The 25,845-nt window shown below is 39.0% G+C and overlaps 1 pseudogene across 1 annotated transcript; it reads left to right on the top strand.

The window, feature by feature from the left end:
- The first annotated feature begins 4,789 nt into the window (after nucleotides 1–4,789).
- On the top strand, nucleotides 4,790–24,924 carry LOC308533276 (cationic amino acid transporter 3-like; annotated as a pseudogene). Its single transcript has 3 exons — nucleotides 4,790–4,933; nucleotides 8,378–8,493; nucleotides 23,164–24,924. The product of its transcript is annotated as a cationic amino acid transporter 3-like (transcript).
- Nucleotides 24,925–25,845: the final 921 nt, after the last annotated feature.

Here is a 25,845-nt window from a genome sequence, read left to right as displayed (position 1 = left end):
TCCTGACATTAATATCATAATGTGAATATGATAATGCTGTCATTTTAAACATACTTTCTTTTTTTTTTTTTTTTGGTTGATTTTTCTTTTTTTTTTTTTTTTTGGTTTTCTTTTTTTTATTGCTTAAAGTATTACAAAGGGTATTACATATGTCTCCTTTTTCCCCCGACCCTTGACAGTTCCCTGCCTTCCCCTACTCCCCAGTGTCTTATGTCCATTGGTTATGCTTATATGCATGCATACAAGTCCTTCAGTTGATCTCTTACCCGCCCCTTCTGTCTCCCTACCCACCCCGGCCTTCCCACTGCAGTTTGACAGTCTGTTTGAGGGAGCTCTGCCTCTGTATCTATTTTTGTTCATAAGTTTATAATGATCTTTATTATCCATGAATGAGTGAGATCATGTGGTATTTTTCCTTCATTGACTGGCTTATTTCACTTAGCATAATGCTCTCCAGTTCCATCCATGCCCTTGCAAATGGTAAGAGTTCCTTCCTTTTTAGAGCAGCATAGTATTCCATCGTGTAGATGTACCACAGTTTTCTAATCCATTCATCTACAGATGGGCACTTAGGCTGTTTCCAGATCTTAGCTATGGTGAATTGTGCTGCTATGAACATATGGGTGCATATATCCTTTCTGATAGATGTTTCTGGTTTCTTGGGATATATTCCTAGAAGTGGGATCACAGGGTCAAATGGGAGTTCCATTTTTAGTTTTTTGAGGAAGCTCCATACTGTCTTCCATAGTGGCTGCATCAGTCTGCACTCCCACCAGCAGTGCAAGAGTGTTCCTTTTCCTCCACATCCTCTCCAGCACTTGTCATTTGTTGATTTGTTGATGATAGCCATTCTGACAGGTGTGAGATGGTACCTCATTGTTGTTAAACATACTTTCTTCTATTTTTCTTATAATTCATTTTTTGCTATTTCATATTCTTAATAATTTTTATTCATTCTCTTCCATTTATATGGAACAGCTGAATTAAATTAAACTCCTGTATGCACTATAAAGATAGATGCAATGACTCACTTGGACTTCATAAAAACCCTTTTCTTATTTCTAATGAGAATTTAATTTTTGCTCTTTAAAAAGAGGAAAATTATGCTTCTATATCTTTGTTTTGAGCACTAAAACCAATGTATTTTCTTGAATTTACAAATAAAAAATTTAGACCTAAAGAATTGCATCAATTTTCAAATTTTCCACTTGAAATCTTCAGTAGAACTATTTTTTCCTCTATCCAGAAGGTCATTGCCATTGACCTAGATCACAGCTTCGGGGGCGCTGCACATGGAGCAGTGAGGGAGGAAAGGGACACTGATCTAGCACCCAGTTCAGCTGAATCAACCTTGGCGATCATTGGAGTGGCAGAGTCGCAGCCAGATGGGCTCACATCCAATTTTTTTTTTTTTTGAAAAATTAAATGTTTTCCTTTAATCACTGTAGCTATTAGAAATATCAAAGGTCTGATGGACACAATTTCTGCGTAATAAGGTCAACAAGTCTGCATGATTCTGGTGAGCACTAGTATATGTTTTTATGCCTGGCACTTTCTAATACCTGCCCTTTTCCTGAGCAGTGATAAACACATGTAATATTACCATTGAAAAGATGCTTATTTCAAATTCATTGTCAATTACTTTTCTTTATAAATAATATATCAATTTCTTTACAATACTTAATTCTCACTATAGTTCACATGATATGTATTTCTCTCTTTGATCATAGAAACAGACAAGACATTTTTCCACAGGGAGGCATCAGTCTTCTGGATTGCTTATTTGATTGCTTTAACCCTTAACCGGTAAACATCTGGCAAACCAAGGCATTGTTGCAGTACTAAATCTGAAAGCTTTTGTTTTTTAAGTTTCTTTTCATTCTGATTTTTAAAAATCATTACTTTCTTTGGAGAGGAAAGAAAAAGCTATTACTATAGAAAAGCATGATTACACATTGTGAATTTTTAAAATATGGAGCTCAAATCTCAACATGAATATAGATGCCTACACTATCAGAATAGTCATATTTGGTTTTGTTTTTCCAGCTTCTGTTAAAATATTTCCACACTCATCACTTTAATTTTAAGTTATGTCAACCAGAGAGACTTTCTCATAAACTGAAGTTCTCATTTGGCTATATTTCATCCACACTGAAGAATAACAGAATATTGACTAATGGTCTACTAAAATCACAAATGCATATTTGTAAATCTAAATTAGTGCTGTTCAATGTGCGTATGTTACATTTATGTGCAAATGTATGACCTTACGTATCTCTATCCTTACAGCACATCTTTATCTACCTGACTACCTATATCCATATTTTTGTGTGTGTACATACAACACATAGACACACACGCACATACTTCCAGTATTCCTTTCTCTGTCTATAATGAAATTACTAGATAAAAATGAGAAGGCACTCAATTATACTTTGAAACTATTTCTAGATGTCATTATTAATCATTATTTAAAAATCATTCCTTTACATATATATTTCAATATGCACATATATGTATATGTATATATGTGTGTATTAATATTCTCACTAAGCATGCTAGATACAAACAAGTTGCTTAGAATCATAGGTATGGCCAAAGAATAACTGTTCTCTTTTTTGTTACCACATTCCCCGAGGACTCTATTATTACTTCCACTGGGACCAATTTAAAACTATACAGTGCTCTTCTCATGGATTGAATAAGGCAATGTATCACTGTTTAAGTGTGCTACTCAAAAATTTGGAACCCAGAGGGAAAACTAGGAAAACTGAATAAACTAAACCAACCATCATTCCCACCAATATTCTTTTTACAAAGTTTTAGAAATAACTTTTCACTAATTTATTTATAATGTTTAAGATATTAAAAACAGGGAGTCAGGAGATTCAATTTATATTCTTCACATTTTTTCCCTTTGGGAAAATACTTAATGTTTGTACCATGTGAGATATTATATTATAGTAAACCCAATAAAGAAAAAGCAATTTTATTTAAAAGCAGATACTAACTAGCACATGCAAGTTATTTTGTTATCTGTTTTATATACATAAAACCCTTAAAGGATCATAATAATATTATGAATTTAGCTATTTTTCTACTTTACCAAAGAAGCAGAGATTCCAATGTTATTTGAATCACTTTCTGACTCTAAAATTCACAATATCCTAAAAAACATAACTTGTTAATTTCTGCATATTCATATCTTTGCACAATAATTGCCTTACATATTTTATATGCATACATCCCTTTACATAGTTAGCAATTATTTAATGACTATTCAATAAAATGCTAAAATTCACTTTACTGAGAACAAGCAGCAACCTCCTTCGCATTGTCTTTGCAGAAATATGACTCCAATATCACGCTCTGTCCCCTTTAATTTTGTTCATAGAACTGCTTTCTGAACTTGTCATATTTATGTTATGTATTTGTTTTATTTATTTTTTTGTATTTATTGTATGTTCTCCACAATAGATTTTAGGCAATGTGACAACACAGGGACTGTGTATCCAGTGCTTGGAACAAAATAAGTATTCATGAAATACTTAGTGGTAGACAGAGTAAATGAAAGAGTGTGTAAATCAGTCCTAGGAACTGTGATAAATGAAGTTAGATTGTTTTTAACTCTGTAACGGTGCTTTGCTACCAGCTGGTAGACAGCAATTCTCAGGAGCTCAAATTGCATAAAACCAGGAAGTTTTAAATTAAAGGTCACCTTCTGGTATGTGATCCACACCTACTTAGTTCCAAAACTCTGGTTTAGGGGGAATTATGATATTCCAAAGCTTTTCACTAATTTTCAAAATTGCTCATCTTGTTTACCAAATATTAAAAGTTGTCTATGGAGACTTATAAAATGTCAATAGCTCCACCTCATCTTTAATTCAGGATTGTATCAAACCCCAAATCTTGCTTTGACTCTAACAAAATTCTGCATAAATTAAAAATATAACTGCACTGGTTTTAATAAACAAGAATGAAATAATGAAAAAAAACTTGTTTTATTGTTAAACACCTCTGAGTATACAAGTAAGCAAAATTAAATCATTTAATGAAATAAAACAAACAAGGCCTATTTCTACATAATAATGTATCATGTGCTGCAAAATTCATAGTTAAGCCACTTATATATACTTATATTTATATAGTACTATTATTAAAGTGTCATAATTCAGTTAATGCTCACATGAACACCTAAAACTTGACATGGCAAGTGCCATCTTATTGGGTCATTTTGTAATAAAATGCTAATTGAATGCTTACCAGGTACCATAGTGAGCAAAAAAGACATGTTACCTTTTATTCTCTATGATAGAAACACATTAACCAGTGACACAGATAAACCAAGTTGTTTTAAACAGTATAACCAAAAAAAAAAAAAAAGCACACAGAAAAATATATAATGAGGGGAAATAATTTTGTCTGAGAGTTCAGGGATGCCTTTTTAAGAAAGTGATTTTTTAACTTAAACCCGAAGAATCAGTAGAAATTAACTGGGAAAGAGACCCTGAAATGATTCTGTATTACGGAAAAAGAAATCAGCCTAGCCAAGGAAGAGAGCTGAGAGCCCAACCTTTCTAACATTTCTAACATAATGCAATCTTATACAGTAACAAAGGGAGTAGTTGCAATTCATTTATTTTGAGTAAATGAACAAATTAGTCAACAAAGTGGATGGTTTTCTATGTTAATTAGACTATTTGTCTGGCTATTGGAACAAATAACACTGGCAGAAAGTAAAGTATTGCAATAGTTGTGCCATAGAACACTTGTATGCCAGGAGACTATGGACTTGGTACCTCAGCTACTTGCCCAGCGTGCTATACAGATAGCATTTCTAACTGTGCCATGCAGGAAGCCGCCCATTGTCTTCACTAGCAGAGAAGTGCAAACAAGGATCTCGGAAATGCTGGTGAACCTTGAACCCATGGCAAGGGCCAGAGTTATGCACCGATTGCCTAGTCCAGACAATGGGGGCTCAAGCTATTTCCTGAGTAAATCCTTCTAATATTTACTGACCTATAAGATAGTCTGTCTGTTACTGCAATTGCCTGCCTGACTAAGAACTAGATGTGTATCCAAAGTTGAATAAAAGGTTGGCGAGGCCTGGGCACCAGTGGAAATCCTTCCCCTTGAGTTGGGCTTGCCTGCCTGGCCCCCAATATTTCCAAATTATTTCTTGTCTCATCTCTTTCATTTGCGTGTGGCCCCTCTTCCAGATCCTGAACCCTGAACCACGCGTGACGTGGGGGAACATTCACAGTGCCACAAAGTGAAAAATGGTGTGAAGCACTGGCTTATACAAGATAGAGTTTTATTTACCTCTTAAATAACAATCTAAGCATTATCACTCCCGGGCTGTTACTGTAGCACCTCAACATCCAGGATCCATGACCATTTAATAATCTCACACTGACATCTATATAAGCACTGCCTCAGACAAATGGTCTGAGATGACACATGGCTATCTATATCTGTACTGCGAATTGAAGGCTCATCCCTGCCCTGTATAGGTATAGTGCAAGAGTTGCACACATCACTTACAGTCATATCATATTGGCCATAAAGTGGTCACTGAGCATGATGAACTTCAAAGGAATCTGGGAAGTGTACTCTTTCTTTTGGGCATCTTGCTCCTAGCTGCAATCAAAGGGTTTGTGTTGATAATGGCTCATTTATCCCACAGGTATTATTGAGTGACTTCTAGGTATCAGTGCTTTTCTGAGTAGAGATCCATTAGAGACCTACATCAGTGAACAAAATTAAAAAGTCTATACTTAGTTTTACATTCTAATAGGGAAGACAGACAGTAAATACTAAACATCAAAAATAGGTATGTTAAGGTGTTTTCTAGAGGATTATGAGTACTATAAAAGGATAGAGGAAGTAAAGGCAATCAGTAGTAGTATGCTGGCAAGTGTTTACAAATCAGTTCTGGGGGGAAAAATCCTGATTTATAGTGTTGTCCAATTTCCATGTTGTAAATACTCCCACCAATTTTAAGCTACCAATGTGATGCCAACCTACTTGAATATTTTCCAAAATGTTGATTACTTATGATAAGCTTGCAAAAGTAGGCTCCCTCATGTTCCTGACATGTGAGATTTTGTGATCAGGAAAAGATAAAAAACAGAATTACATCTGGATATAAGAGAGACAAGTGCCTCCGGGAAGCAAATAGCTAAAAATTAAAGAGTTGTTATTGAGGTTTAATAAACAGAACAGCATGGCTTGTGTCATGTAAATTAAGGGGAGCGACATAGGAGATGAAGTTAAAGAGGAAACTGAGGCCAGATTATGGAGAGCTTCTCCTCCTCCTCCTCCTCCTCCTCCTCCTCCTCCTCCTCCTCCTCCTCCTCCTCCTCCTCCTCCTTCTCCCCCCTCTTCTTTTTCTTTCCAGTGGACTTATAATTTTCTTTCTTTTTTTAAATTAAATTTGGTAGGGTGACATTGGTTATTAAGATTATATAGGTTTCAAGTGTACATTTCTATGATACGTGGCCTATATACTGCACTGTGTGCCTACTACCCAAAGACATATCATCTTTCATCTCCATTTATTTGGCCCCCTTCACTACCCCCTCATCTCTCTTCCCTCTGGTAATGACCACGCTGTTGTCTGTCTATGAGTTTTTGTTTGTTGTTCTTGTTTGTTAGCTTGTTGCTCTCAGTTTTAGATCTATATATGAGTGAAATTATATAGTTCTTAATTTTTTCTGACAGCCTTATTTAGCTTAGCATGCTATTCTCAAGGTCCATCCACGTTGTCGCAAATGACTTTTAATGAGATTGAAATGGTTAGGAAGCCACTGAGGAGATTTGAGCAGAATGGCATTATCTTATGAATATTTAAAATGATTTCTCTGGGTGATTCATTGAAAAATAAGAGTATAGAGAGCATTTAGAAGGGATTAGTAATAAGGTTAGTATAATAGTTGAATTAAAAGATAAATATGGTTTGAACTAATGTTGGATCAGTGTATGTGAAGATAAGTGAGGACTCTGTGTTTAGAAAGTAGAGGCAATAGGATGTCATGAGTGACTAAGGATTTTGATTTCAGCAACTAGATGTATGGACAAAACTGTACATGGTCTGGCAACCTAAAAACTAAGCTCTTTTTCTCTCTCTCCCTACCTTTATTAAATATACAGTGATAAAATAGAAATAGTATAACTACAAGAAAAACTCCCACATGGAATAAGGAATAATAGAAAACACATAGCACTCAGTCATCCAAAGCACCTGTCACATCCTGCTGAGAGGCCTGCAAACCCCTGAGCAACAATAGAGAAGATTCCTGGGTTGGTCCGTATCATAGCCTTGGGGTCTACTCTCTGTCACGTACTCCCCTATCCATCATCTTCATTGCGAGGAGTTTCTTCCTTACCTATTACTCCCTACCTCCATACTCGAGTTGGCCAATGGACAGTATATGCTCTCTCCTTAAGGGTTTAAGTTATTTCACAACTTGCTTCATGTTGGTACAATCTCTGGGACCTAGGAGTGATTTTGACAGTCAAACAAGTTTAGGTTTTTGGAGGCTAGACATATAATTTTGGTTGATAATGTAGTTCCTTGAAAACATAGTAGGTTTTGTGTCTATTTACTTCCGTACAGTACCATAAATGAAGAGACACAGGCAAGGTTATGTCTAATCCTGAACAGTTACCTTGCTCCTGTTCTGTGCATTCCTTATCCCCCATTCCTTCATGGAGGCTACCTTGAAGCTGTCTGAAATAAAGGCTTAGGTAGGATAGAAATCTGAATTGCTCTGTCTGAATTTTGAAGTTTTGCTGCTTTTCATTGCCTGCAAAAGAACTCATATTTAGGCCTGCAAAGTGTCTCTCTCACATTGATGCTTCTTTCTTTCTCTCTCTCTCTCTCTCTCTCTCTCTCTCTCTCTCTCTCTCTCTCTCTCTCTTTCTCTCTCTCTCTCTCTCCCTCCCCCCCCCCCACCCTTCCTCTTTCCCTCTCTTCCACTTTCTCTAAAAAAAAAAAAAAAAAATCAATGGAAACAGTATCCTGGAGTGAGGATTAACAACATCAAAAAAAAAAAAAAAAGAGCTCTTATTGATGTTTAAAAGCGTGAGGCCACAGCCTTACTTGCTTTTAATGTTGCTTCTTCAGTCACTTATTATTACTTTGGTTTGGTTTACACAAAAGTTTGCTTTATTAACCTCATGAGGGTTGAAATGATCAGAATTTTGTTCAAAATAGATTATAGGTTGAGACTAAAACAATCTCGGTAATCAAAACTGCATTCTCTAATGTCTCCCCCTGGAAATTTAATGTCTCTGTAACTGGACCTTGCTACAAATGTTAATAAGAAACCAACACTTCCCAATATTCTGATTTTTTTTTTTATTACTATAGTATCCACTCAAGCTACGGACTCTTTCGGCCTGTGTTCTGACTTCTGAAATTTCCATTATCACAGAAAGGTCTGGTGGAGAAGGCTGGTTACTCACGTTCTGCTTTGCACTACAAAGGTAACTGGCCAGCAGCACCTGTGTCCTTGAGACCTGCCACATAGACACCTTGTAACAGCAGCCCTACTTCCGGAACCAAATTCTTTTTTAAAAACATATATTTTATTGATTTTTTACAGAGAGGAAGAGAGAGGGATAGAGAGTCAGAAACATTGATGAGAGAGAAACATCGATCAGCTGCCTCTTGCACACCTCCTACTGGGGATGTGCCCGCAACCAAGGTCCATGCCCTTGGCGGGAATCGAACCTGGGACCTTTCAGTCCACAGGCCAACGCTCTATCCACTGAGCCAAACTGGTTAGGGCTGGAACCAAATTCTTTATAATTCTGTATATACTTACAAGTGATATAATCATGTAAAACTAAAAATAGATTTTAAATTTATATGTTTATTTCCCACACAATGGCACAAATGAAAATACTCCAGAGATAGGAGCCCAGTCTTCTGTGTTTTTGTTCTGTTATCACCAGGATGGTGCCTTGTTTACATGCTCAAGGAGATTCCTTAGCAGAATCTTCCAGTCAGCCAGAAGTGGGAAAGGTCACTAGTACACCCATTTCCTTAGGTGTACACTTTGAAAGTTGCAATTCACCTCACGTTCTATTTGTCGGAACTCAATCATAAGGCTACTCCAGGCAATCAAATGTGCCTGAAAAGTGTGTATTTATTTTTGATAGATAATTGCAGTTAAAATTTAAGATTATACTATTAAAATTAAAAAAAAAAACACAAAATAAATGTTAGGTCATATGCTTAGTTCAATATATTTTTTTCTAGAGTATAGATAAGTTGATGTGCATTTTAAATAGAGTTGATGCAAACAACCCATCACTTAAAAACAATGTTGCAACTTCAGGATTAAGAGTCTAGGCCAGCGATTTTCAATCTTTTTCATCTCTTGGTACACATAAACTAATAACTAAAATTTTGCGACACACCAAAAATATATATTATATTTTTGCCCGATCTGACAAAAAGTTAGGTATAATTTTAATTAATTCACACTGGATGGCTATTGTTGTGTTGTCTGTTGCCACTTTTTTATTTGATAATCTAAGGGAAAAGAGGTCATTGCCCTGATTAAATAGTCAGGTACTGCATATTTTAAAAATTCTGAGGCACACCAGTTGAAAATCGTTGGGCTAGGCCAAAGTGTCAAATTGCTTAGTTTCTAAATGGATTTTTACCACTTACATCCAGTACAACATTTATGAAATTATATAATTATTTTAAGCCTCATTTTTTAAAATCTGGAAATGAAAGTAATATATAGTAATATATATTTTTTCTCCTTTAGTTTGTAAGAAACCAAATAAACATCTAATATATAGAGAGCATGAGCACTTATTATGAGCCAGCTTAATTTCCATGCATTAGTCATTTAATCCTCAATTTTGTGCATTAGAGACTGCTACTGGTCAGCACAACCAGTGTCACTGAGGTTTCAGAGCTAATGGCAAGAGTAAGTTCCTGAACTTCCATGTCCTCTGGCTCCAGAACTTTCACTCGTACCCAATACACAGTGTAAAGGATTTAGCACAATCTGTATATATATGTGCTACATTGTTATTGCTATATGTGCTAGGCAGAATAACACCTTCTCCCACCAAAATGTCCACCTTCTATTCCCAGAACCTGTGAATATGTTAGATTACATTGGCAAGAACAAATAAAGGTTGCAGATGGAAATTGCTAATCAATCATCTGATCTAATCTAATAAAAGAGAAACATGCAAATTGACTGCACCTCTGCTACTCCCCGAGCCACGCCCACCAGCCAATCAGAGCAACTATATGCAAATTAACCCAATCAAAGCAGGAGGCTTGGTTGCCCCGGTGATGGAGGAAGCCAAGCTTCCCACCTGCAGCTGGCCTCCACTCAAGGCAACAAAGTTTCAATTATAGAAGATAAATAAATCCCAGATACCTGCTTCCAGCCAGCCTTCACTGGAAGCTTGGGTGGCTGGGGGCTGTGGCCAGCCTATGAACAGCCATCAGCCCCTCACCCAGGATGGCCACACCCTCATGGGGTAAGGGTCCCCACTGGGAGGCTTGACCAGCCTGCAAACAGCCATCAGTCACTCACCCAGGCTGGCCAGGCACCCCAGGGGGAACCCCTACCCTGAAGGAGCTTGGACAGCTTGAAAACAGCCATGAACCCCTCATCCAGGCTGGACACACCCTCATGGGGTGAGGGTCCCCACTGGGGGGCTTGGCCAGCCTGAAAACGGCCATCAGCCCCTTACCCAGGCTGGCCAGGCACCCCAGTGGGGGCCTCCCACCCTAAAGGGGGTATGGCCAGGCACCCCAGGGGGGAACCTTAAGGGGTGTGGCCAGCCTGCAAACAGCCATCAGCCCCTCACCCAGGCTGGCCAGGCACCCCTGCAGGACCCCACTCCCTGAAGGGGGTGTGGCCAGCCTGAAAACGGCCCTCAGCCTCTCACCCAGGCTGTCCAGGCACTCCAGCGTGACCCCCACCCTGGCCTGGGACACCCTTCAGGGCAAACCAGCTGGACCCCACCTATGCACCAGGCCTCTATCCTATATAATAAAAGGGTAATATGCAAATTGACCCTAACAGCAGAATGACTAGGAATGACTGGTGACTATGACACACACTGACCACCAGGGGGCAGACGCTCAATGAGGAGCTTCCCTGTGGTGGTCAGTGCGCTCCCACAGGGGGAGCTCTGCTCAGTGAGTGCCGGGAGCCGGTCCATCCTTGCTGTTTCAAGGGACCTGGCATATATGGCATACTGTTCTTAATCTGTTTGCTCACCTTCTTGGCACTATGTGTTTTAACCAAGGTCACCTCTCTGAGAAAGGTTGTTTCCCCAGGTAGGGATTTCCCCCTGAAGTTAGGGAGGGAATAAAACCCCTTAACTAAGTGCCAGGCGGGTAATTAATCACTTTAACTATGAACAATCATGCTTAAGCTACATAATCTTTACTCCCTGGAATGGAGATAAGAAATGCCCTAACCTTGGGAATAGAGATTGATAGGATTGGAATCAACTGGTATAAATACAGATGTAACAAGACAACAGTTCACAGAACTTAGAATACAGAACCAAGAGAACAGAACCTAGACACAGAACCTACACAGAACCTAGAGACAGAAGAACTTCGCTGGAGAGAACATGGCAAAAGATCCTGGACAGAAACTGGCCTCAGAACCTAGAGACAGAACCTAGCAAGAGAACACGACAAAAGATCCTGGAAAGAAACTCGCTACAGAACATGGGTAGAACATGGCAAGAGAACCTGACTAGAACCTGGTGACTGAACCTGGCTAGAGAACCTGGATAGAACCTGGCTGGAGAACCTAGCGAGGGAACATGGCTACAGAACCTGGTTGGAGAACCTGGAGAACCTGGCTGGAGAACCTAGCGAGGGAACATGGCTACAGAACCTGGCTGGAGAACCTGGAGAACCTGGCTGGAGAACCTAGCAAGAGAACATGGACACAGAACCTGGCTGGAGATCCTAACCAGAACTTCACTGGAGATTCTGAGCAGAACTTCGCTGGAGATCCAGACCAGAACTTGCCTGGAGATCCTGGCTAGAGATCCTGGCTAGGCTGCTGATCAATTGAACGCTGTCTCCGTATCATTCCTTCTTCGCCGACTCCGTCCACACCTTGGGGGCCCCTGGACCTGCTGGGGTTGGACCCCAGCATCTGGCGCCCAAACAGGGACCCCTAGGTAAGCCCCACTCTCGGGATGGATGGGACTCCACCGTAGGAAGAGGGTGGATAGTCTTCGCCGACTCCGTCCACACCTTGGGAGCCCCTGGAACAGGATTCCCCTAGGTAAGCCCCCGCCCCATTGAGAACCCCACACTCGGGATGGATAGGACTCCACCAGGGTACTGCAGACCCCCCTATAGAGGATAAGTAGGGTAAGAAGGTGGATAGTGCAGAACTTAGATTGAGAAGATGTGACATACTGAGTCCAAAGAAAGAAGACTCTGTATTGATCTTTTAACACATGCTTGCTAGCAGAGGAGTTAAGGTTGCGCCCAGTCAGACGGAACATTTTATACAAGAAGTATGTCCATGCTTTTCTGAGGAAGGAAAGGTAAATGTAAAGGCATGGGAGAAGGTAGGCCCAAGGAGTCTTATCCTTAACCCCACTTCAGCCTTTCCACTCCGGGAAAGTGCAGGATTGGCAAGCTCTCCCTGGGGTGATAGATTAGGACTCAGGTAATAGCGGAAAGCGCCAATCATACTCTTCAAATGGATACAAGAGAGCATTTGGGGTTTTTCTTTTTAATGCCTGCTTTTAAAAAATAAAAAAGGGGGAATTTGCCGGGAGCCGGTCCATCCTTGCTGTTTCAAGGGACCTGGCATATATGGCATACTGTTCTTAATCTGTTTGCTCACCTTCTTGGCACTATGTGTTTTAACCAAGGTCACCTCTCTGAGAAAGGTTGTTTCCCCAGGTAGGGATTTCCCCCTGAAGTTAGGGAGGGAATAAAACCCCTTAACTAACTGCCAGGTGGGTAATTAATCACTTTAACTATGAACAATCATGCTTAAGCTACATAATCTTTACTCCCTGGAATGGAGATAAGAAATGCCCTAACCTTGGGAATAGAGATTGATAGGATTGGAATCAACTGGTATAAATACAGATGTAACAAGACAACAGTTCACAGAACTTAGAAGACAGAACCAAGAGAACAGAACCTAGACACAGAACCTACACAGAACCTAGAGACAGAAGAACTTCGCTGGAGAGAACATGGCAAAAGATCCTGGACAGAAACTGGCCTCAGAACCTAGAGACAGAACCTAGCGAGAGAACATGGCAAAAGATCGTGGAAAGAAACTGGCTACAGAACCTGGATAGAACATGGCAAGAGAACCTGACTAGAACCTGGTGACTGAACCTGGCTAGAGAACCTGGATAGAACCTGGCTGGAGAACCTAGCGAGGGAACATGGCTACAGAACCTGGCTGGAGAACCTGGAGAACCTGGCTGGAGAACCTAGCAAGAGAACATGGACACAGAACCTGGCTGGAGATCCTAACCAGAACTTCACTGGAGATTCTGAGCAGAACTTCGCTGGAGATCCAGACCAGAACTTGCCTGGAGATCCTGGCTAGAGATCCTGGCTAGGCTGCTGATCAACTGAACACTGTCTCCGTGTCATTCCTTCTTCGCCGACTCCGTCCACACCTTTGGGGACCCCTGGACCCGCTGGGGTTGGACCCCAGCAAGTGAAAAGCCAGGGTGACGGCTGCCAGCACAGTGCTGGTGGTGGGAGCCTCTCCCGTCTCCTCGGCAGCGCCAAGGATATCCGACTGCATCCTTATATATACTTTTATTGATTTTAGAGAGGAAGGGAGAGGGAGAAAGAGATAGAAACATCAATGATGAGAGAGAATCATTGATTGGCTGCCTCCTGCATGCCCCACACTGGAGATGGAACCCACAAGCCCGACACATGTGCCTGACATGGAATTGAACTGTGAGCTCCTGGTTCATGGGTTGATGCTAAACCACTTGAGCTATGCCAGCCAGGCAACAGCCTCTCTATTTATGTATATAATTAGCTTTCCTTTTTAAGCTACTATTTTTGTTTTGCTCAGAATGTATCATAAAATATCTAATTTTATTAACTGATCAATAATATTTTAAATAGAATATTAATTTTAGTTATGAAACATGTGTGAAATGAATACTGAAAAAGTATAGTTGTTATCTTTTGGGAGGATGATTTGCTCTTTCTTTATGTTTTTATGGTTTTGTTAAAGATTGATGCCAATTTTCTACATAATCTCAAACTTTCTTGAAACTTAGAATCTTCTTAATATATTATTGCATTATTTTTCCCATGTATAATACTTTTAACTGTTTATATTTCTTTTTCCCTTATGAAGAATTAACATTTTTTCAATTTCATTAATCATTTCAAGAAAACAACTTTTAGATTTATGAATCAAATATTCTTTTTTGTTGTTTTTGGTGTAATTGTAAATTAATTTGAGTCTTCATCTTTATTAATTTCTTCTTTGTTTTTCTTATACTAGCTTCCCCAATTAAATGGTTCTTTGAAAATATGAACTATGTTCATGAGTGTTAAACATTCGCAGTCTGAATGTCTCACATAGACTTTATTTTGAATTTTCATTTTAATTATCACTTTACCAAACATAGAATTCCAGGTTAACAAAGAACATTTTCTCACAATTTTTAGGGCATTAATAACCTAATATTTTAAGAAAATATAATACTTATTTTTCTTTTTTTAGAATTTTTCTGCTTTTCTCTGAAACTAATTTTTTTTTATTTGCTCCAGGCATTCTAACATTTTATTAGATATTTTTGTTAAATACATCTTTATTCCATTTGGACAACTCTTTCAATTTAAAAATTTGAAGAGACTTTCTTTCCCTATGATTGCTTTCTTTTCTCCTGTATATGATCTCTGTTACTGTTTTTTAAAGTTCTATAACAGTGATGTTGTAACTTCACAGTCTATCCTCAATGCACCTAACTTTTTACTCACTAACTTTTAGTTTTGTTTGTTTGACACAGCCTTGTAGAGAAGATATTTGATCTTCCAGCTCAGTAACTTATTCTTTAATAATACTAAAATTTTGTTTGACTATAGCATCATTATTATAGCCACCTTTTTTCTAATTGCAGTGAATTCTAAGTATTTCTTTTCATAGCTAAATTGTTATTATATTATTTCTTTATTAATCTAATATATAAATGTTTCTTGTATTAACTCTTTTTCTATTTCTGAAGTTCTTGGAGTTTAAAATTGTTCTGCTTTATAAGATTAATGACTCTTTTTTGCTTTTTTTCTTAAATGTTTCATCATTCTTGGTTCTGTCTAGATATCAAATATAAACACCCCATCCAAATTAATATCCTTTTAGCAATCAGTACAGTAATATTGAGTAATAATATTACTATTAAAATATTAATAATATATTACAATAATAATATATCACAATTTCTAAAGAAACATTTTAATTTCTAAATAAACACCTATGATACATATATGTATATATAACAGTTAATAAACTTGTTTTTAGCATGAAAAATTATAGATATTTTATAAGTAACAAAATTATAAAACAAATTGTTAGTGAAATTGATCAATTTTTAAAAATAGCTCTTATAAACTTATTTGGAGTGTGTGTGTGTGTGTGTGTGTGTGTGTGTGTCAGGGCTCATGGGTTCATGGTAGCTACCTAGTGACTTTGTGCAATTATTTGCCATTAGGAACCATATGAAATTCTTCCAATAATTTATTCATTAAATTGAAAGTTATTAGATTATTTGTTGCCTCAAAAGGTAGATAATTTTTCTTAATATCAACAATAATGTTCATGGTGCTAAGGCATTTTTCCCTCTACTTAATTTAACAGCAATTATATTCAAAATGTTCAATCCAGTCTGAGATGTTTTTTATTTTTAATATATCTATTATAAAAAAAAGTCCTAAAAGTAGTTTATTACCATGCCATATTTAATCAAATGAAACTTAATTCCATGGAACTAGTGGAACATGGCATTTAAGAGACTGGCTTCTTAACAGGATGTTTACATTTAAATTCCAGCTCTCCCACTTATCTTTTAAGTCATTTCTTTGTGTCTCAATTACTTCATCTGTAAATGGGGATGAGATAAAATTATAGTACTCTTTTGACCTAATGTAAATTTGTAGAATCATCTTGCATGGATCAAATGCTCTGTAAAAATTAGCTATTCCTTTTATTCATAAAGTGAAAATCTAATAATGGCTATGAAGGATGGGAATTTTGATGGTTCTTGCCAAACCACATTTAAATGGGAGCCAAATTCAATAGGAATAATGAAAAGGAGAAATCATAACCTGAGACTTCTCTGGAGCCTGGACACACACCTGGGAGCAGTCCCTTGCTTTGAGTCCTCTCTTCTCTAACGGAGGCGCTTCTCTGTTGACAGACTTCCAGGAGGCCAGTGCCTGCCATAGCCTTGTTACTATCATTCCACCTCCTCTCCCTCCCTCTACCTGGATGTCTTCATTTCCTTAAGCAGTTGTGTAGGAGTGTTAGCCCGAAATGGCAGCCATACTGTATGAGGGCTGGAGAGGCACCAGCTGTTTGCTTCCTAGATGCCAGTTTGGACCATGATCCACTTAGATGCCAGTCTTGCCCTTTGTCAAATAATTGCACAAAGTCACTAGGTAGCTACCATGAACCCATGAGCCCTGACACACACATACACACACACACTGCAACTTTCATCAAGATGCAAACTATCATGTGAAGGGTTGAATGTTATTGGTGCATGTATGGGAGCTGACATGAAATTGGTTGAAAGGCCAGGGGGCTGATTGTCACAAAAACAAATACACGGTGCCTTCCTGGCACTTTTCAGGGCAAGACTGGCTTCAAAGTGGATCAAGGTCCAAACTTCTGAGGTCCCTGGAATCCCAGTGCCTTTGGAAGATGCCTTTTGGTATAGGTACTGAACCACAATTGAAGTTGGTCATATGGAGCATGTCCTAGTGTCCTGTAACAAGCCAAGCATTTTAGTTGCTTGATCCTGAGATTGTTCGGGATGATCTGGGAAATGGATTTTGGTAACTGGGGCATTGGGAGGACCATCTGGGTCTCAGGTAGGTTATTTACCAATCAGTGTGGAACTATTTCAAATTTTAGCAACAAAATCATTTTGTGCCAGTTAAATATCAGCCTTGACTAACAGTATATGTTAATTTGGAGTTATGTGTGGAGCGAGAAGAAGAGCAAAAAGGAAATAGCTGGGGATAAATAGGCTACATTGGAGTAAAGATGGCTGTGACACTCCTCTCACTGTGCGGTGAAGTCTGACGTACCTCCCCTTGTGGCTGCACTGAGTGACACTGAGTGACTTCCTTGATCAATAGAATGGGCACATATGCCCTCTGAGACCTTTAAGTCTGAGCTGTAAGAAGCATTGTTGGCTTCTCTTTGGGTCTTTGAAAATGTTTGCTCTGTCTATCCTATAACTCCATACTGTGAGGAAGCCCAAACTAGTGATGTTAAGATGGAGAAACAGAGATGACTGATCCGTTTTTTGGTGTCTGGATGCCCCAACACAAGTGCCAGACATGTGAGTGCAAAAGCCTTTAAATGAGCCCAGTGCCAACAACCATACAACTGCAAGTGTATAAGAAATCTGGAGGGAGAACTTGGTTTAGTTACTTCTTTGTTGGTTTAAGTCATTTATTTTGATGGAACACAGCCCAGTGGTTCTCAACCTTCTGGCCCTTTAAATACAATTCCTCATGTTGTGACCCAACCATAAAATTATTTTCGTTGCTACTTCATAACTGTAATGTTGCTACTGTTATGAATTGTAATGTAAATATCTGATATGCAGGATGGTCTTAGGCGACCCCTGTGAAAGGGGTCGCGACCCACAGGTTGAGAACCGCTGGCCAAGAGCATCTTCCTAAGATAGGTTATAGAGTTTTTATTTTCATGACAAAAAGTCAATATTATTCCTCATTATTTTATAAGGATTTGTCCAGTTGTGTCTATCATCGAGTTTGCTGATAAAAAGTCTAATATTAGACTGTTACTCAGGGCTTCATAAGTGACCTTGTTGAATAATCTTTTGAAAGCCTTAGAGTCATCTTTATGTTTTTGGTTTTGTAAATTTTCACAGCTCTGTACCTTATATGTGTTATTTTTTATTAATTGGGTTGTATATCTGATGACTCTTTTGAATATTTGTGTAACTCTTTCCTGTTAAATATCTTGGATTACATGCTTTGTAATGTCTTCCCTGTCATTATTCTAGTCCCTTTTTAATGATACTTCTATTAATAGGATATTTAAATTTTTAGATTGATTTGTTCTCTCTCATCTTTTCTCTTGCTTTTTGTTTTTTTATTTCACTTTTTCAGAGTCCCTTAACTTTATTCCCTGTGCCTCCATTATATATAGATAAAATTTCAACACTTACAATTTTGTTCTTCAAAAGCATTTGTTCTCTGAAGGGTTACTTTTAACAGTATCCTGTTCATGTTGTATATTGATAGTATCTTTTTGATCTCCATAGGGATATTAACTAGAGTGCCTCTGTATTTGTAGGTAAAGCTTTCTTCTCTAAATTTGATATGTTTTATTCATGGTAATTTTTTTTCTGCTTTTGTCTCTCATATGGGTAGCTTACTTCAAATGTGTGGCAATCCTTACTTTTTTATATAGTAAAAAATCATAGTAAGGAAAATATGATCGGAGTCTATGAGTATGTGGGACAGAGCTTTGTTAATTAGTAGTCCTCACAGCTATGGTGGGTGGTGATCGGGATGTGTAATCATTATGTTGGGAGATGTGAAAATATGGAGCTCACCATGAAGTGCCAACTCACAAACTGGCCTATTTCTCTAAGGTTGTTTATTCAATTTCTTTAGAGACTTTTTTCTTAGCCTCATGCTCAGATGCTGGCCCCCATGTGTACTGCTCATGGAAATGTGAAAGTAGAGTTGAAGGGGTCAATTCATCTCACAAGATTCTGAATAAACCCATTCGTTCATTACTGCCCTCCATCAGCCTTGGGGGTTCCACGAGCCTGATGCCTTGGGTATATCATTGGATACTATGTTCTCCCATTCAGTGTGTTCCCTTTCTTTGTTGTTGATGTTTTCTTTTGCTGTGCAGAAGCTTTTTAGTTTGATGTACTCCCATTTGTTTTGTTTTGTTTTTTTTCCTTTATTTCCCTTGCCTTAGGAAATACATTTGCAAAAAATATTGCTGCAGGAGATGTCTGAGATTTTACTGCCTATATTTTCTTCTAGGATTTTTATGGTTTTGCAACTTACATTTAAGTCCTTTATCTATTTTGAGTTTATTCATGTGTATGGTGTAAGTTGGTGGTCTAGTTTCATTTTTTTTGCATGCACTTGTCCAATTTTACCAACACCATTTATTGAAAAGATTGCCTTTTCTCCACTGTATGCTCTTGCCTTCTTTGTTCATTACTAGCTGACTATAGAGAGGTGGTTTGACTTCTGGGTTTCCTGTTCTATCCCACTAATCCATATGTCTATTCTTATGCCAGTGTCATCCCTGTGATGTGATCTTCACAAGGGTTCTGAACTATTTTACCTCCTAGGTCAGACAGAAGGAGGTGGAGAGTGAGACTGGAGTTCAGTGTATTCCTTCCCCCACATCAAAAGCCAGAGAGGCCTGGAGTTGGCCCTTTCCCTTCCCGCAGTTTGGCCAGGCTGTGTTCCAATGGATTCACTCACCTGAGGGCAAGCATTGCTAAGGAATACAGAGCATTCTTGACATATTTGAAATGGCTAGTTCCACTACCCCTCCTTTATCAGAAACAGGAGGGGATTCTTTTCCTCTCTTCGCCCTAAGAACCTTGTGGGGCTTCCAGAAATAGAATTTAGCGAAAGAGCTGGACTCCAGGAATGTTTATTTCTCAATCTGGCCCACGCTTAGTCTCTAGCAGTTGGTTAATTACCTCTTCAGTGCTGCTGCCGGCCTCCAGCCGTGGTTCTGCGCCTACGGTTCCCTGTAATTCTCTGTGTTTACCTTTCGCTCCAAGTTTGGGTGGTGTGGTCTGCCCCGGGTCTTCAAGTTTGTGATGTATCTAAAAACAGTTGATTTTTTCAGTTTACTCAGGTTTTTTTTTTTTTTCTTTCTTGTTCTGTGGATAGGAGAGATAACTTCCAAGTTCTTTACATGTTGGATCAGAAACTGAATGCATCCTATATTATCTATAATAATAAAAGTGTAATATGCTAATTAGACCAGACGACCTTCCAGACGAAGCCAGAGCTGCAGCTGTGGGATTGAGGAAGCCACCGTGGCTGCGAGGGAGGGATCCAGGCAGCCACCACGGCTGTGAAGGCCTACTCTTGCACAAATTTTGTGCATTGGGCCTCTAGTCTTTTATAAAGTAGAAAAGCATAGCAATTCCTACCAGTCTCATTTTTCCATGTGTAAGCTTAACAGATCCTTGGAAATCAAGCATTGAGGAAAATGTAATGCAATGTGGCTTTGTGAGGAATGAATTCTGTCAGAACAAAAATATACATTTTTTAAAGGTGCAAGGATAACTCTTGGGATTCAAAGCCACGTGTACCTGCCATTTCAAACTCTTCTTGCATATACAGGGTGGGGCAAAATTAGGTTTACAGTTGTTCATATGGAAAATAATACAAGCATGAATAAATAAAATACAAGAACAAACTTTCTGTTTCATGGTTCCACAATGGTAAACCTACTTTTGCCACCTTCCCCACATATATGCCAACTCACAAAGAAACTGGGAAAAGCAGTATGGGTTTATCTTATGATAGGTAGCCATCTAGTAAGAAGAACCTGGACATGTTTCAAAAATAGGTACATTATTTAGTGCAAGTCTGGTGGATATCATATGGTAAAGCTCTTTAGAGATAAGTTCTGGTTTTGTTTCTATTTTCAGTAAATGATGCAATATATGGACTAGAGAACGCACACACATCCTTTTCTTAAATTACCAAGATGAGTGGAAAGTTTTCAACACCTTAGAGATATAAATAAAAATGTATTTTCATATAATAAGAGTAAGCAGAGTTGAACCTATTAAATTTTACAGTGTCATTTATAGATTGACTTACTTATGGATAAATGGATAAAATTATATATTGACAATCTCAAGATAGTGTTCACTGTCAGGAAATCTTAGCTGCAAGTCTCAGAACTGCCTGTAAATGGCATGCTGACTCTCTAAAATGGGCACATAGTCACACCTACATCAACTGGATAGCATCATGCTAAAGGGAGTACTTCACCTGACTAAAGATTGAAAGGAGAAGTTTCAGAAGAGGGAGATAAAGTCCTTTTTTTAAAAAAAAAAAAATTAAAACACCAATAGTATAGATTTTTATTTAAAAATAAATTCTTGATTATTTTTTAAAATTTGTGCTTACTGCTTATAACACGCTCATGTACATTCAAATGTATATTAACATGTTAACAGCTTTAAGAGTCATATTGTAAAACTAGCTATTTCACTTTATTTACCCAGCATCGTCCAAATTTATTTGATCATAGAATGTTTATATTGTGATTTTTAGTTATTAACTCTGTGGCCTACACTGTTGGAGATATTGTTCCCAAATTATTATATATGTTTTACTACTTATTCAAGTGCATAAAATAGTATAACTTTCATCACAGGCCCTATTTTAGAACATTACTTTGTATTCTCCATTTGGAGAAATTAACCAGTAAAATTAAAATGTGTAATTTTTTATTGATATAGCTATTCTGAATGTGGCATCTTCATTTGTCTTTAGAGCATCCTTCAGACTGAGACATTCATACATAAAATTGATCAGAATTCCCCAGATAGCAATTGTAGAAGTTTTGCATTGTATAATTGTTAGAAGAAATTAAATCCTCTACAAATAGAAGATGAGGTAAGCTTGTTACTTTCTTAACAGATGACAGATAAAGAGCCAGTTTCAGCAATAGTTTAATAAGTAATCTGTGGGGTCAATGATGTATCAAACATGGTATTAATAGTTTTTTTTCCTACCTCCAATTAACAAAAATTATTACAAGACAGAAAGTATCAAACAACATTGTCCAAGCAGCAAGTCACACCCCATAACTGAATCTGACTTCCCACTTTACTGGGGGTGCCCCAGAAAGAGAAGTGTGTGCTGCTTTCCTTCCATTTCACATTATCTTCTGAGATGCCACGTACATCTATGGTTTTATTTTCCCCTCTTTCCAGGGAAATTCAATTCTTAAAATGATGTCCCCTTTCCTAACTTATATAGGTCACTGGCGGGAAGGCTCAGGAGGTATGAATGATTATATTGAGAGATTTATACACTACATCCATAACCCAGGACTAACTTCTAAAAAAACAACACAGTTTAAAACAGATATGTGAGCAAGTCTATTTACATGTTCTTGATAAATATTTCCTCATAAAACTGAACCACAGAGCAGAACAAATAACATACACATACATTATGACCATGCTTTTCTTGTTTCAAAAAGAGAGAAGAGACAAAAGTATTTAAATATTTTATTCTCAACTACTGTCACTCAGTTACATGTCAGTGTTATGTGACAAATTAATCAATCTGGTTTCATCAACTTTTTAAAATTGTTTCCTATCAACATTATATTTAGGATACCAAGAAAATGATGGCAAAATATTTTTAAGTAATATATTGCAGTTTAAATTAGTCGTTTGCTTAGATAAATTTCAAAACAATCAAGATAATTTCTTTAATAAACTTGAAGTAATCATTTTAAATTTAAAAATAGAAAAAGAACAAGAAAGACTGCTGTTGTAAGGGTCAAAATGGGGGTTGGGGAATATTCATCTTTGTTTATCCATCAGTGCAATAGAGTTTGAGTTCCTTTAAGAGTAGGAATTTCACTAAGACAAGGTGCATCTGTTTCTTCTTTAGGAGAAAAGCATCTGTATGTTAATACTTAGACAATATTGGAGGACCTTACTATACATTGGTAAACCAGGTGACAAGAATATTAGATCAGAAACAGCAGCTCTGAAACCTGAGCAAGTGCACCCTGCACCTCTAAACCAACTTGGCTTAACGCAACTTCGCTGAAGCCAACTCAAGACTCACCACTCCTGGATCCTAGCATCCTCTTCAACTCCGGCTAGGTGACCTTGCAGAAAACGTCACAGGTTTGGTCACAAGCTGGCATGCAGACGCACATGAGAGCCAGGCATGGCGAAGACTCACCTTGCCAGATGCCTGAGCACTCTGCATTTAGAGGGCAGCACGCCGGGTGCAGGTGTGGATGTCCTGGCTGGGAAGGTGGCCAACGATAAAGCAGGACCCTCCACTGTGATCTGCTTTGTGGTGGTCGCTCTCGCTTCTGTGTTGGCTGGGCTATGCTCTGCAGAGTTCGGGGCCTGGGTTCCCCGATCTGGTTCTGCATGTCTCTACATCTGTGTCGCTGTGGGAGAACTTTGGCCTTCACCACTGTCTGGAACATCATCTTCTCTTCTGTCATTGATGAAGCCAGTGTGGCCCGGGCCGGGAGCTCAGCTTTTGACAGCCTGATGGGAAACCACATGTCTCAGACCCCGCCGGTAGCATCTCATTGCATGATCCCCATGCCCTGGCACAATATCCAGACCTCTTTGCTTTGGGCCTGGTGTTGTTGCTCACTGGAATGCTGCTTCTGGGGCCTGAGTCCGTCTTGGTTACCAAAGTGTTCTCAGTGTTGAACCTCTTGATTCTGGGTTTTGTCATTGTCTCTGACTTTATTAAGGGGACCTGCACAACCGGAAGCTCACAGAAGAGGACTGCAAACTGGCCAAGGAAGGACTCCATACCTTTAGCTTGGGCTCTCTGATCTCTGGAGGATTGGGGCCTTTCAGCTTGAAAGGCACCTGTTTCTGTGCATTTGTTGGTTTTGACTATATTGCTACTACTGCAGAGGAGGCTCAGAATCCCTAGTGTCCCATCCCCAGGGGCACTGTGATTTCACTGTTTGTCTGCTTTTTGGAGTATTTTGGCATTTCTTCGGCACTCATGCTAATGATGCCTTACTACCAGCTTCACACTGAGCGTACCTTGCCTGAGGCATTTCTCTATGTTGGATGGGCCCCTTCCCTCTATGTTATGGCTATTGGATCCCTCTGCGCTCTTTCTACTGGCCTCTTGGGCTCTATGTTCCTCATGCCTTAGGTGATCTATGCAATGGTGAAGGATGGCCTTGCTGTTCCGTGTCCTTGTCTGGATCCCCAATGGCACACACACACCCATCGCAGGCACTGTGGTCTCTGGTTTTATTGCAGCATTAATGGCATTCCTCTTGGAACTCACAGATCTTGGGGACCTCATGTCAATTGGGACCCTGATTGCCTACCCTATTTGTGTGCTCATATTCAGGTATTGGCCTGGCCAGGAGAGAAAGACTGAGGAAGGTGAACTGGAGTTGCAGGAGGAGAGGATTCCTGAAACAGAAAAGCTGACCTCACAGGCACTGTTTTATCCACACAACTCCACCCCCACTCCACTCTCTGGCCCAGGTGCTTACGTTGGCTCCTCACTGCTTGCTCTGCTCCAGAGCGTCCTTTGCCTGGTGCTGGCCCAATGCTCAATGCCACTGCTTTCTGGAGATCCAGTGTGCACTGCAGGGGTTGTGCTACTCCTGATGCTGGTTACTGGGGTCACTGGGTCATCTGGAGACAGCCACAGAGCTCCATGTCCCTTCACTTTAAGGCTCCCTGCTTTGCCTCTCCTCCCACTAATGAGCATCATTGTGAATGCTTATCTTATGATGCAGCTGAAAGCTGGTACTTGGGCCCAGGGTTTGGTAGGTGATCAAGTTTGCTGTCTATGAAATCTAGCACAGCCTGAAAGAGGTTAAGAGTGATGAACCCCTACTCGAGTCCAGGACCCAAACTGTAGGCTTTGATCTCAGCAGTGCCTGAATGCTATCTGGTGTCCCCACACAATAATGGAGAAAACGCCTGACCGCTGGAAAGCTAGGCCTCCAATGGGATGTTGTGGGGGGAGCCGGGAAGGGCACTGGTAGAGCTCAGCTCTGTAGAGTGAAGGCTGCTCTTTGCTGTTTCTTGTCTCTTTGTTTTTGTTTTTTTTAATCCTCACCCGAGGGCAGTGATGGCGAACCTATGACACGCGTGTCAGAGGTGACACGCGAACTCATTTTTTTGGTTGATTTTTCTTTGTTAAATGGCATTGAAATATATAAAATAAATATAAAAAATATAAGTCTTTGTTTTACGATGGTTGCAAATATCAAAAAATTTCTATATGTGACACGGCACCAGAGTTAAGTTAGGGTTTTTCAAAATGCTGACACACCGAGCTCAAAAGGTTCGCCATCACTGCCCTAGGGCATGGCCAGAAAGAGGAAGGGAGAGAGAGAAACATCAATAGGTCAATGTCCACCCCACTGGGGATCAAACCTGTAACCCAGGTATGTGCCCTGGTCAGGTATTGAACTGGCAACCTTTCAGTGCACAGGATGATGCTCGACCAACTGAGCCACTCCGGCCAGGCTTGTCTCTTTTTTTGAACTTGTCTACTTTTTAATTGCATCTGTAGCTGCTTCACTGGATTTAAAAATATATATATTAAAAGAATTTAGAAAAAGAAAAAAATTAATATTAGATCAAAAAACAGTTTTAACACTAGGGAGAAATAATACCTATAGGACAATTTCCTTTTGATATTGCTACTGATATAACACATACACAACACAACAGGGGAAAAATCAAACCAAATAATACTTGTCCATTTGTACAATTAGTTTTAGTCTACTCCTAAATAATAGTGAACTATTTCCATTTCTCCTCACCTCTATTTTTAAATTTACCACAGAGAAAAAC

Source organism: Myotis nattereri (genome assembly GCF_964212035.1).
Source record: "Myotis nattereri genome assembly, chromosome: 1".
NCBI classification, from domain to species: domain Eukaryota; kingdom Metazoa; phylum Chordata; class Mammalia; order Chiroptera; family Vespertilionidae; genus Myotis; species Myotis nattereri.
This window is presented reverse-complemented; position numbering and strand designations above follow the sequence as displayed.